This window comes from Nothobranchius furzeri, chromosome 7 (genome assembly GCF_043380555.1).
Source record: "Nothobranchius furzeri strain GRZ-AD chromosome 7, NfurGRZ-RIMD1, whole genome shotgun sequence".
Classification (NCBI taxonomy): domain Eukaryota; kingdom Metazoa; phylum Chordata; class Actinopteri; order Cyprinodontiformes; family Nothobranchiidae; genus Nothobranchius; species Nothobranchius furzeri.
In genome coordinates, this window is record NC_091747.1 from 34,505,712 (window position 1) to 34,518,135 (window position 12,424).

Genomic DNA, 12,424 nt, shown 5'->3' on the forward strand with positions numbered 1-12,424 from the left:
CGACCTCTGGCCCGGGGGCGTTGAATTCTGGCCCGGGGGCGTCAACATCCATCGACTTCTGGTCCGTCGGCTCCTGGACCTCCCGTTTCTGGACCGCCCGCTTCTTGGACCGCCAGCTTCTTCACCACCCGCTTCTGGACCACCGGCTTCTGGACCGCCGGCTTCTGGAGTGGAGGAGGAGCTTCTGCAGATGGTACCGCTTGGATAGGCTGGACCGGATGCGGTGCGACCTCCGGGCCCACCGCCAGAACTGGATGCGGTGCGACCTCCGGGACCACCGCTGGAACTGGCGCTGACATAACTGTAGAGCTGAAACAACTAATCGATTTAATCGATTATAATCGATTATTAAAATAGTTAACAACTTTTTTAGTCATCGATTAGTTGTTTAATAATCATATTTTACCGCATAAAGTCTATTTTTACCACAATCTGACATCGGTTACAAGCTGTTAAATTTGCCGCCAGTGTGTGGCAGTAATGAGCCACTGATCTACCAGTGGAGCCGTAGAAGAAGAAATGAGCCAATGAGTGCCCTCGGTTTTCATGACGTATCACGTTACTGACGCTCATCTTGCTGTGAGAGATGGCGGAACAAGAGGAAATACGGAAGAAAAATAGAAGCGACAAAACTGAAGAGAAACCCCGGACAAAAACCTCACGAGTATGGGAGCACTTTACTCTAGATGCCTTGAAAAGACGGGTGACCTGCAAAATATGCAAAAACCATCTAGCATGGCACGGAAGCACGACACCCCTAAGTGAACATTTGAGACGAAAACGTGGGGGCTGATGCAGCAGAGGAAGAGCACCGCGGTCAAGTGAGCCGTCATTTGGAAGAGCCAGCCCGGTAAGTAACAGAAAATAAACAAGCTGGACTTAGTGTTTTAGCTGAGTTCGTTATACTGGATGTTAAACATGTTTTTTTGCCGCGTCAGTCTACGGTGTTCTACTTCTGATTGACTAGATGCCATCGTGAATCTCCTCCGTGTTGTGAATCATGCGCTTGCCAAATTCAGCACGTCTGTTTATAAGAATGTTCTCGTTAAGAGAAAAACGGCACAAACCCATAACTATGTTCCTCATTCAAAAAAGGACAACTCCGCGGTGAAAAATTTACAGACGAGCTGTGTCCAGGTGAATATAACGCGGCATAGTTGTACGCTTTCAATTTTTAAATACAGGAGAAATTCAGAAAAAGTCATTTTTTTTACTATTAAAAGGCTGTTTTACTGTCTAACGCTGTAAAACGCCTCACAACACATTTTTATCATGTTTCTTAAACAGTATTACACAAAATAGACATTTTTCACATTTCTCTAGCTAATTTAAACACTCCCGACTCAAAGTAAAAACCTCATGAGCTTCTTACTTAGAGCTTTTTAATAGTAAAAAAATTAGAATTTTTTTCTGAATATCTCCTGTTGCAGGCTATTTTGTAGAACGTAACCCTCAAAATAAATGATCACTGTATATTGTTAATTAATTCAAATAATATAATATGCATTTAGTGTTGTAGTGTGTGTGCTGCTTTATTTTATATGTGTACTTATTTCAGTCTATTTGTGTTTCTTATGCAGAAAAAAAAAACAAGCAACGATGGACAACTACATGGGGAACAAGACACTCACCCCCCAGCAATTCATACCACTTACAAACTCTATTCTAAACATGCTGGTAAAAGACATGAGGCCACTATCTATGGTGGAAGGAGCAGGCTTCCAGCTAATGCTAAAAAATTATTCTGGACTGATATTTTGCACTGTTTAGCTCATTTTATACTGCTGACTGTGTTCATGTGCAATAAAATAGATTGCAGTCAACCGCACAATTCTCTTATGTTTTTTTTTCTTAACTGAAATGCATCCATCACTTGTATAGGTTAAATAGCTAAACAATAACAAACCGATTAATCGATTAATCGAAAAAATAATCGACAGATTAATCGATTATGAAAATAATCGTTAGTTGCAGCCCTACATGACTGGATGTTTTGGATGAATTGGAATGTTTATTATGTGAAGTGCCTTGAGACGACTCTTGTCGTGATTTGGCGCTATATAAATAAACTTGAATTGAACTGGTGGCGCGGGACCTGGTGGAGCCGGTAACTGGAAAAGCAGGAAGGATAGATTGTCCAACTGGAACTCCTGGAGACTGAGGATCTGACGGAGTCAGTCCAGCTCAGCTCGGAGACCGGCGAGCTCTGCTGGGTGGACTGCAGGCTTGCTCCTCTGGCTCTGAGACGAGGGAGCCGCTGGCTGGACCGGAGGTGGGGCCGCTGGCTGGACAGAAACCCTCCCCTTGAGATACGGGGAGGATAGGGTGTCCAGCTGGAACTCCTGGAGGCTAACGAGCTGATGGAACTGGCCAAGCTCCGCCCGGAGATCGGCAAGCTCTGTCAGCTGGGCTGTAGGCGTGGTTCCTCCGCCTGCAGATGACGGAGGCGCTGATTGGACCAGAGACGGGACAGCTGTTCCAACTGGGGGCGGGTCCAAGCCGGTGCGCCGAGCCGGGGCAGCTGCGAGCACGCGGCTCTGTCCGGGGACAAGGGGTGACAGTGGAGCCCGGCATCCTTCCAAACGCCGTGGGCCAACTCCAGGGGAGCACACAGCCAGTCTGGTGCCCACGTAGCAGGAGCGGTCCATCTGCGCCTCCCCGTCCAACTCTCCTTCCGGCTCCGGGAGGGTGGAGAGGATCGCCGAAGCCCGGGCTCAGCGGCGGCGTCCGCGGCGAGGCGATGCCGGAGGAAGAGGAGCCGGTCGGTGGTCTGCAGTTAAAAACCGAGGCAAGCACTCCCAAGGGAGAACCTCCCAGCTGGATCCTTTACTGGGTTGCCTCATTCGGTCAGGACGTGCCGGTGAGTGGAACAGAGGTGACAATCCAAATGCAGGGGAGAAGGCAGGCAGGCAGGCAGAAACGTTTTAGAGGGATTTTATTCACGGACACACGGGACATGCAAACAATGAGGCAACAAGAGACACAGAACTGGAGGGGTTTAAATACAGGAGGGCTGGGAGCTTGGGTGATTGGGAAACGAGAGGCAGGTGGGAGCAATCAACAGAGACACAGGCTGAACCAAATGGGGAGACAGGACAGGGTGTGACAGTATGATGTGGAACCTTTTAAAATGGCTGCCTCTTCCCAGAAATATATCCAGAGCTCAATAAATCCTTTGTTTAATTTAAATATTGCATACATCTCCTTTATGTTACACTCTCCTTTACCTTTTACATCTCGGTTGTAACAGTGGGTTATATGGTTACAGTGGATTAAGTCATCAAACCCACACAGTGTTGTCACCCTGAAGGGAGCTGATCTGTTTATCACACAAAAACACAGCATGCTTGTATATGCAAGGTTTCTCTATAGGAGTGTCCAATTGTGAGTGTGAGGGGTCACAGACCTGCCCCCAAAGACATGTGGAAGATGGATAAGTTCCAAGCCCTAGAGATCCATGGGTCTCCCTGAAGCGCGGGAACCCCAGAGAGACAGCTGCTGGAGAAGCCCCAACCCCTCTTCCAAGAGGAGCAGAGGATTACCCCAGGGGCCACAACCAGCAGCCGCGAGAGCACTGGGAAATAACAACAACAAGCCCCTGGATCTGCCCGCAGCCACCCACTCCCGAGCTGGCCAAGCTCGGAACACAGCAGCCTTGAACCTGAGGGTGACCAACCTGGCAGGGACTCGACAGAGCCCAGAGAACCTAACCCTACCAGGCAGCCACCGGGAGCAACCCAGAAACTTCCCGCCCCAACACGGGGCAGATATGCAGATATGCAGGCAGACCGAGGCACCATCCACCCGCAGAAAAAGTGGCGGGGGGAGCAAAGATGTTGTAAGTAGATGTCTCAGAAGAGGGGAAGAGTCCAAGACCCCACCTGATATAAACATTCACACAAACACAGACACACGCTCCCTCCCTCATGCTCACACGTATACATACGACCTAAAGGCTTACAAGAATTTATGTCATACGACCACTCACGCTCCCCACACACACCCTATTCACTCTGGTATGTGTACTGTGGTACAGAGGCTACAACCATTCCCGGACATCAGAGCTAGCTAACTGATGTCGTGTTTTTGGAATGGCTCATTATGCTTGGAACAAAGGAGGTACTTAAAGGTTTGGAGAAAATACAGACCTGTGGTGTTGGAAAAGGTAGTCCTACAGGGCCAAACCCATTCAAATCACACTGAATAGTGTTGTTGGAAAAAAGGCTTTAATTTCTCTCTGGTAACACCTTGGTCTGTTCCAGAAGGGGCTTGAGAATGGAAGAGAACCTGTTTCTTCTACAACCCAATCTTGAAATGTAAGAGATCAAAACCAACAACTGAAAAACTCTTGGTTTTCCCCTCTTGGACTATTTTTCACAGAAACTTACCATCAGAGACTGGATGCATCCCACAGAGCTGCAGTAGTGGGTGTGCTGCAACTCATCCCAATTTAGTTCTTGTTCAAATGTCTAAAATTCTCACGTTTTCCCTTATTTCTTCCCTCCCAGCAAATCATCTTCAAAGAGAGAATGTTCACTTGCTACCTAATCTATCCCACCTAGTTCCAGGTGCAAACTGGTGACAAGATAATCAATATTTTTCACTTAACTTGTGTTCATAATGTCATGGTAGAAGACAGTGAGATCTTCAGCTGTGCTAAATGTGATTTTGGCCTCTGCAAACTCTCAACCACTCCTACTGGGTATCAAATTGTGAGCTGCCTCACATTCGGGCTGATTGAAGCAGCATATGCATGCCCTTGTGTAGCTGATAAGACATCAGAAGAAAGAAGCATCTGGACACAGCTGTACATCAGAATGCACACTCATGTATGCACATCCACAATGAACAAAAGTCCAAGCAAAGGGATGTGATGTTAAGCCGGGCGTACACTGTGCGACTTTTTCACTTTTTTGAGCCGATTTTCCAGTCGTGCGAGAAGCCACGACATCGGGGCGAGTTTTGCGCCGAGCGGTCGTGTAGTGTACAGGGGGTTACGAGAGGCGATTAACACCACGTGACCAGCCGCCGATCAGCAGTCGTGAGGTCGCAGGGACTTCTGGTGTGTTTAATATTTCGCTCGTCCCTCGTGAGGGTATCGCACTGTTGAAGCGGCGCTGCGAGCAGCTGCGAGCAGCTACGATCCAAAAAGTATCAGAACCGCTCACGGCGCATGCGCGCGCAATCCTGCATCAACGCCGGCCGGTCGCTCGCTATTTCCCTAATAACACACGCTGTTCGTTTTTGTTTCTACACGTTTTTTTACTCACAAAGATTGTCAAGAAAGCGTGTTTGTCGTGTTCATGTCAAATTAAACTGATCATAAAACACAGATTCACTTTCTTTATTTCGTTTTCCTCATCCAACCCCCATAAATCCCTGTGTGTCCTGCAGCACTCCCGAAGGACAACAGGCAAGACAAAAAAGTCTGACGTGTTGTGTAAAAACTGCTATTTTTAGCACATTTTAGGGCCGACGTGTTGCTACCAGACGTACAGTGTGAGCAGTCAGGTCGCATGCGAGAATTGGGTCGTACAGTGTGAGCACACGACTCGTGAGATCTGCTCTGCGAGGAAGTCGTACAGTTTGAGCTGAAGCTGAACGCTGCGAGTGAAAAAGTCGCACAGTGTACGCCCGGCTTTACACATGCACACACACACACACACACACACACACACACACACACACACACACACACACACACACACACACACACACACACTGGCAGGTCTTACATCACATCACAGGGTCAGCGGCACACATCGGCACGGATTATCACACTGTCACACTCCTCCTCACGCCTTCAGATAACAAGCTGAAGACGTCCACTGGGGGAGGTCGGGGTGAGTTAGAGGGGGAGGGGTGCTGGTGAAGAGAAGTCTAACAGAAAAAGGAAAAAAGGAAGAAGACATAAACAGACACATAGCTTTGTGATGTGCCGTAATACCTTAGTGTTTCTATGAACATTCTATGAACATTATATCACCGAGCAAACGTGGTACCAGGAGAAAGAGACCGTAAACAAGAGGACAAACACATACAACACGCTTTAAAGACCTGCGGATACCCAACATGGGCGATAAACAAAGGAAAACAACAAACAACAACAGAAAGAAAAGAACAACCTAAGCAGAGAACCAGAAACCCAGAAAGACAGGAACCAAAACCAGTGATAACCTTACCATACATCAGAGGCATAACAGAAAGAACTAAGAGCAACAATGAAAAAACACAACATAAACACACCAACAAAACCATACACAACAGTTAGAAACAGACAAGTACACCCAAAAGACAAGATACCAGCTGGACTTAAATGTGGAGTCATTTACGAAATCCCATGCAACCTCTGCAATAAAACATACATAGGAGAAACCGGACGCCAACTCAACACACGAACAATAGAACATAGAAAGGAGTGCCAGAAAGAGGTAAGTCGAAGACACACAAGAGCAGCAAAACAAGAAGCAGAAAGCACAATAAAGAAGTCAGCCGTAACAGATCACTGCACAAGAGAAAACCATATAATGGACTGGGACAACACAAGGATCAAAAATACCGAACAACAAAAAGACAAAAGATGGATAAAAGAAGCAATCGAGATAAGGAGACGTGGAAGTGGGACCTTGAACAGGGACGATGGAGTTTACACGTTGGACCACGCATGGGACTGCATCGTCGGAGAGGGGTGAGCGGGCAGTAGAGGGCGACAACGTCCTCTGCTGCCCACGGACAAACGGAGAAGGAAGTGACACCACCATCAGCGTCAGCCTGATGATGTTTGCAGCCGCAAACGAAACGTAGCCGGAAAACAAGTAACAAAACTGTTCTGTGTTTTAAAAAGAACTACAGCATGGAATTTTAATTTCCGTTTTGAACTATTTCTGTTGAGAGTTTTAATGTTTAAAATCTGTTAGATTGTTACAGACAGCAGCTTAATTTGAGTTTCACTTTCTGTTCTGACTGAATGCTACTGCAGCATGGAGGTGTAGTTCTCAGTCCTGGACATGATCATCCTGAGAGTTTTAGCTGAAAACAGCTGCACGTTTCTGGATGTGTTGGAGACATTTAGCCTCTCATCCCAGAGGCTTCTTCCAGACTTTGGTTGTGGTCAGAAACAAACACACTGGTTGTGCTGCAAGTCTTTCTTTTTTTCTCCAAAACATGTTTTTGTCTAAATGAAGGTGATGTTATTGTTCATAGAGTTAGAATTCATGTTGAAGTTAAGATAATTTCATCAAGTAGGACCTGTGGTTAGCTGGCTCATGTAAAACATGTCATGTCTTGAAAGAATCGGAATCGGGAATCGATAGGAACCGGAATCGAAACAAGGAATTGGAATAAGAATTGCTCAAAATCAAACGATGCCCGATGCCCAACCCTATATATATATATATATATATATATATATATATATATATATATATATATATATATATATCTTGAGGGTTCTGTAGTATCTTAGCTGTTTCTAGAACTGCACTTTTCTGGACTGAGATGTCTGATGTGTAGCGATAAATATAGATTCATATCTATATTTCAAATGTGGCATGGATTTAGCTTGTTTATAATCTTATATTAATTAATCGGGGCACCACCAGTTTTCGGAACTGGACCGTTGGATTTAATATCTATATCTTCACAATGTAATCAGTCTCAGAGTTAACACCATAAATTAATCTAAAGGATGAATTCTTGACAGAATGCGTCGGTTATTCTTGAGATCGCTAGACAAGGATCAGGCGTTATTTAAGTTTTTTGAATTTATTACAAACCTCAGTTGTGACAATTGACAAAGAGAACCAAGCACAGCTTATTGTTTCATGCATAAGAATAAGTAAGTGAATAAACCCAAAGCTTTATGGCAGTGCTACTGTATGACATAACTAGTCTGTAATACAAGTGGAAATTTGGTGACACATAGGATTATAGTAAATATTAGGAATAATTTCTGAAAGAACAATCTGAGCATATGTATGTGTGTGTGTGTGTGTGTGTGTGTGTGTGTGTGTGTGTGTGTGTGTGTGTGTGTGTGTGTGTGTGTGTGTGTGTGTGTGTGTGTTCCTATGGGTATAAGAATGCAGGAGCGTGTGTCTGTGTGTGTTTGTGTCGCTCGTTATGGCAGAAGAAGGAAGGGGATCTTGAGGGCTAAATGTGAATTTGGGATCGAAATAAAACATGCCATAAAAGAAATGGACTAATCTGAATTCACTCATCGGGCTTAGCACAAAAGTCAGCCAGATGAGATGCTTCGCAGACCTTTTTCCATCACCAAAGAGGTGTCCTGCGGGCTGGTTCAGCCGGGTCCAGAAGCTTGAATACGGCCTTCAGGAGCCGTAGGACTTTTTGGCACCTCAGCTTAGGTCAATGGTGTCTGTGGTGTGTAGAAGTAGTTGTTCTGCTGTAGTGGCTTGACTCCAGGTTCCTTCACTTCAGTGGCCTCGAAACGTCGAATTCAGATCGTGGGCCCAAATGATCCCAAACGGAGTCGAATCATCAAACAGTTCCAAATTGCTTTTAACTCTTAATGCGAGAACTCGACCACACCACCCTGACTTCTGGTTTCGCGTGGGACATCAAAACATAACAAACGCAGTTGCCTCTGAGTTTTGCCAAAACTTTTGAGAGGTAATGGCTTGACTTTTAGTGCGGAGGTTGCTGCTAGGCCAAGATGGAAAGGCCAAGTAGAAATTTTCTTAAGGCGTCTCTGGTTCTTTTTCTTTCTGCCACCACAAGGTCTGAACTCTAGTTTTATAAACTTTCTTGGTCACACCCACATGTATTTCACTCATTAACCACTTGATGGCACTGTGGCCCTTTCAAATAACCCAGTATTCAAACCATGAGAGAGTCATGCTCAGTATTTTAGCAAAGTTATTCCAAATAAGGCCTCAAAAAGTATTACTTTAAACAGCAAAGAACTAACTTCAGGTCTTAAGCTTGATTGTATCACTTTAGCATGATTTTGAACCGGTGAAACACAATTGCAGAAGTTTAACATGAAAGAAAAAACACAGCACAAGCAGTTTAGGTTTGTAACTGATAAAAGTTTAAACCAGGGGTGTCAAACATGCGGCCCGCGGGCCGGATCCGGCCCGCAAGCGGGGTTTAATCCGGCCCATGAGGTGGTTGTGTAAACTTTATTTTCATACTTTACAATGTAGAGTGAAAATAAACGTATCTTTGTGAGCAAGTTTTTTCTAATGAGTATAAATAAAACAAAGCTGCGCTCAAGGCTCACACAAGAACTTGAGTCACATCCTGAAGTTGGCCGCCACTCAGGATGTGACTTCTGATATTGATGTGCTGGTGAAAGCTAAAAGATGTAAAGTAGAATGAGTCAAATATACTTTTAAGTGCTGCATGAAACTGATCTTGCCATGTGATATGTAAGCTCTTTGAATCACTAAGGAATGCTTTTTTTTTTGGTGATTTTATTTATTTATTTTTTTTCTTCAAATTTTCAAGTACACCTCAGGTCTTATACTTGTACTACACTGTCCTCAGGCTCTAGACTTGTTTTATATTGATTGTATTAAAACAAATAAAACAATCTGAAGTTTTTTTTTTTTTTTTTTTTTATTCACCGGTCCGGCCCACTTGGGACTAGATTTCCCTCAATGTGGCCCCTGAGCTAAAATGAGTTTGACACCCCTGGTTTAAACATTTACTTGGAACACCTTGAATTTTATTGGTGAACAACCTAAAACACCTTTTGACTGTGGATAAACAGGAAAAAATACCAGGGTTTTGATAAAAACTAAATCCTGGAACCTTCACAAATGACCCTTGAGAAGCTTTTACGATCACCCGGCCTTGGGGAGAGTCAGTTCTTGGCAGGTTGAGGTAAGACAGACCAAGTCCTATTAATGTCCTAAGGAGGGAAAAACAAGTCACTTGGTAAAATTTACGTTCCTGGGAGAAAATGTAGGAGTTAGCCAGATGTTCGAAAATGGTATCTTGGAATTTATATGATTGTAGGCCAGTTTCAAATTCCCCCCTTTTCTGCTAAGTGTGAAAGAAACCTTTGTGTGAAAATGTTATTGTTCTTCTCCGTGTGGATCTCGATAAAGTTAACTGAGAATATAAAATGTGGATTTCCGCTACATATTCTCCCCTGTTGGAGATATTTCCAGATGGAAGATGGGGAATATTTCCAAAACGATGATAATCCACATTTGTAGGAGATCAGGTTCCTACCGTTAGTAGGATATGGTAAGGTATAACACTCCTGCGACACCCTCATTCTCAATGAAACAACAAAAATACTCCTTTCCAGCATGGGCTCCTCCCTGGGCATCCTCCTGAGATAAACACACTTGGACAACAACCTGGTTGAAGCACTTCTTACGGAAGAGTCAGTTGTATTTCTGGGCAGCATGTTGCCTAGGTACAGTGTATACATATCCTTGGCTGCTTTTGTGCCCTTAAAATCTAATACCAAGAAAAAAAACAAAAGGATAACTAACGAGCTTCATCTACATTTGCAAAGTTTGTTTTGGGAATAAATGTGGGTAAATTAAGTCTCCTTAAAGGGCTTACTAGATCAAGCTAGATGTGAGGGTTTGTCTACTATTAAAATTTCAATTTTTTTGTGTGTGACTAAGCATGCACTAACAAGGTGATCAGTAAGTCAATTCCAGCACTAACGGAGCGCTGGTCTCATCTGTATCATTATCATTTAATTCCGTCTCCTCTTCAAAGGTAACTATGGTGGGATTGTGCGAAGCTGGCTATGGTTTCTACGTCTCCTTAGTTGAGTGATGTGTTTGGTACATTTGTCAAGTTGTCCTTGTAGACCTTTGGTCCTTTTCAAGTAAAGGCAAGTAATGACAAAGACTAGGATGTAGCCCAGTACTACTGAACTGACTAGAAGACTGTCAGTAGTGGACCAATCATAAACCAGGGATTGAACCAGTGGATTTTGTGGAGGTGCCAGTTCCCTAAGCTATTGTTCCACTAGACCGACATCAATCACTTTAGTGCCTTCGTATTGTAGTTCCTCGATGGTTCGAGAATTCAGTTCCAAAGACTGTTGTTTGAAAAAGTCCGGAATTTCAGTCTCTGATTCATATTGGTCGGGATTTAAATGATATAAAACAAAATCTTCCACATGGACAAGAGCTCCCTTAGGAACGGTAATCCACATAGTTTTGGGAATGAGCTTGATCCGAGAGGAGGTGTCGTGACGATCGTGGGCTACCGTAGCAAATTCAGCTTGGGTGCTAACTAGCCAACGTGTACCAACTATCACAGCTTCAGTTTCCATATGTTGCAGTCTAGAGGTTAAAGTAGTTGGATGGACACCTTGAACTGGTAGTCTGAGGAGTAAGTCCACAGATGCCTGCGTATGTCTCTCCCAGCGAGTACCCGCATAGGAGGTGAGCTTTGACGTTAACTGGACATTCTGTTGGCACACCATCTCTGGATTAAATCTAACAAACACCCTTTGGGTGTAAAGCTGGCACTTGGTAATAAGCAATCCGGTTTAATCAGTTAGCGCGATTCCACCATCCGGTCCCAACTCGACCATGTCTAGATGAGCTGGGGCAGCCATGCAGATGCAGATCAACAAGATGTACAGTGGTGCCACTCTGGTGAAGGATGGGTATGCAAAAAAAGAAAAGAGAGAGAAAAAGACAAAACAAAAACAAATAATAATAGGAAGAAATTACATAGGCTGACTGAAACCAATAAGTTTCAAATAGAAATGTAACATCTTGAGTCAGTGAGAGCTGTATTAGTTGGTTATTTCCTTTGGCTTCAAGTCATGCAGGAAAGGTGGCTCATTTTCTCGTGAATGTCATCACAGTTATCTTGGTTAACTTTACTACCATCTTGATTTGCTTGATCCTGTCTAAGGTTTATTGAAGTCTGATTCTAACCTATTAGTTGATTTACTAGCTGTTTGTTACTGTATCTAGTTCCCTTCATTGCGTTTCCCAGTCCGTATTTTCATCAACCCTAGTCGGGATTTTTTGTAGCTTGATCTGGTTCCGATGGACCCACCTCAACAGGGGTTCCTTTTGTCCCTTGGTGACTCTGATCTGACACACCACCGGAGATAGTTTGTGAATGATGGTGTACGGACCTGTCCATCAGGGGAGGAACCTACGTGTAAGGTTTCCTTGTTTGATTTGTCCTGTCGGGGTGGCAAACGCATAATACCAGACTTCCCCCCCCCCCCCCCCACCTGTAGTTCTTGCCAAGAGGCTTTTTGATCATAGTACACTTTCCGGCCTTCAGTTGTTTTGCCTAGGCGCTTTTGTGTAAAGACAAAAGTGTTCTTGAGATGTTGTTCAAGTCCTGCATGTGAGTGGTGTAGGCTGTGGCTACACTAGTTTCCCTAGCTGGTAGAGTAAATGCAATGGGAGTGTCATTTGTCTTCCAGTCATCATCTCAAAAGGGGTCACTCCTGTTGACT

At 44.4% G+C, this 12,424-nt stretch overlaps 1 long non-coding RNA gene across 1 annotated transcript; it reads left to right on the forward strand.

The window, feature by feature from the left end:
- The first annotated feature begins 309 nt into the window (after window positions 1–309).
- On the forward strand, window positions 310–1,831 carry LOC129167029 (uncharacterized). The gene is made up of 2 exons (XR_011521061.1): window positions 310–850; window positions 1,581–1,831. It is a non-coding gene; the product is annotated as an uncharacterized lncRNA (long non-coding RNA).
- The last annotated feature ends 10,593 nt before the right edge of the window (window positions 1,832–12,424 follow it).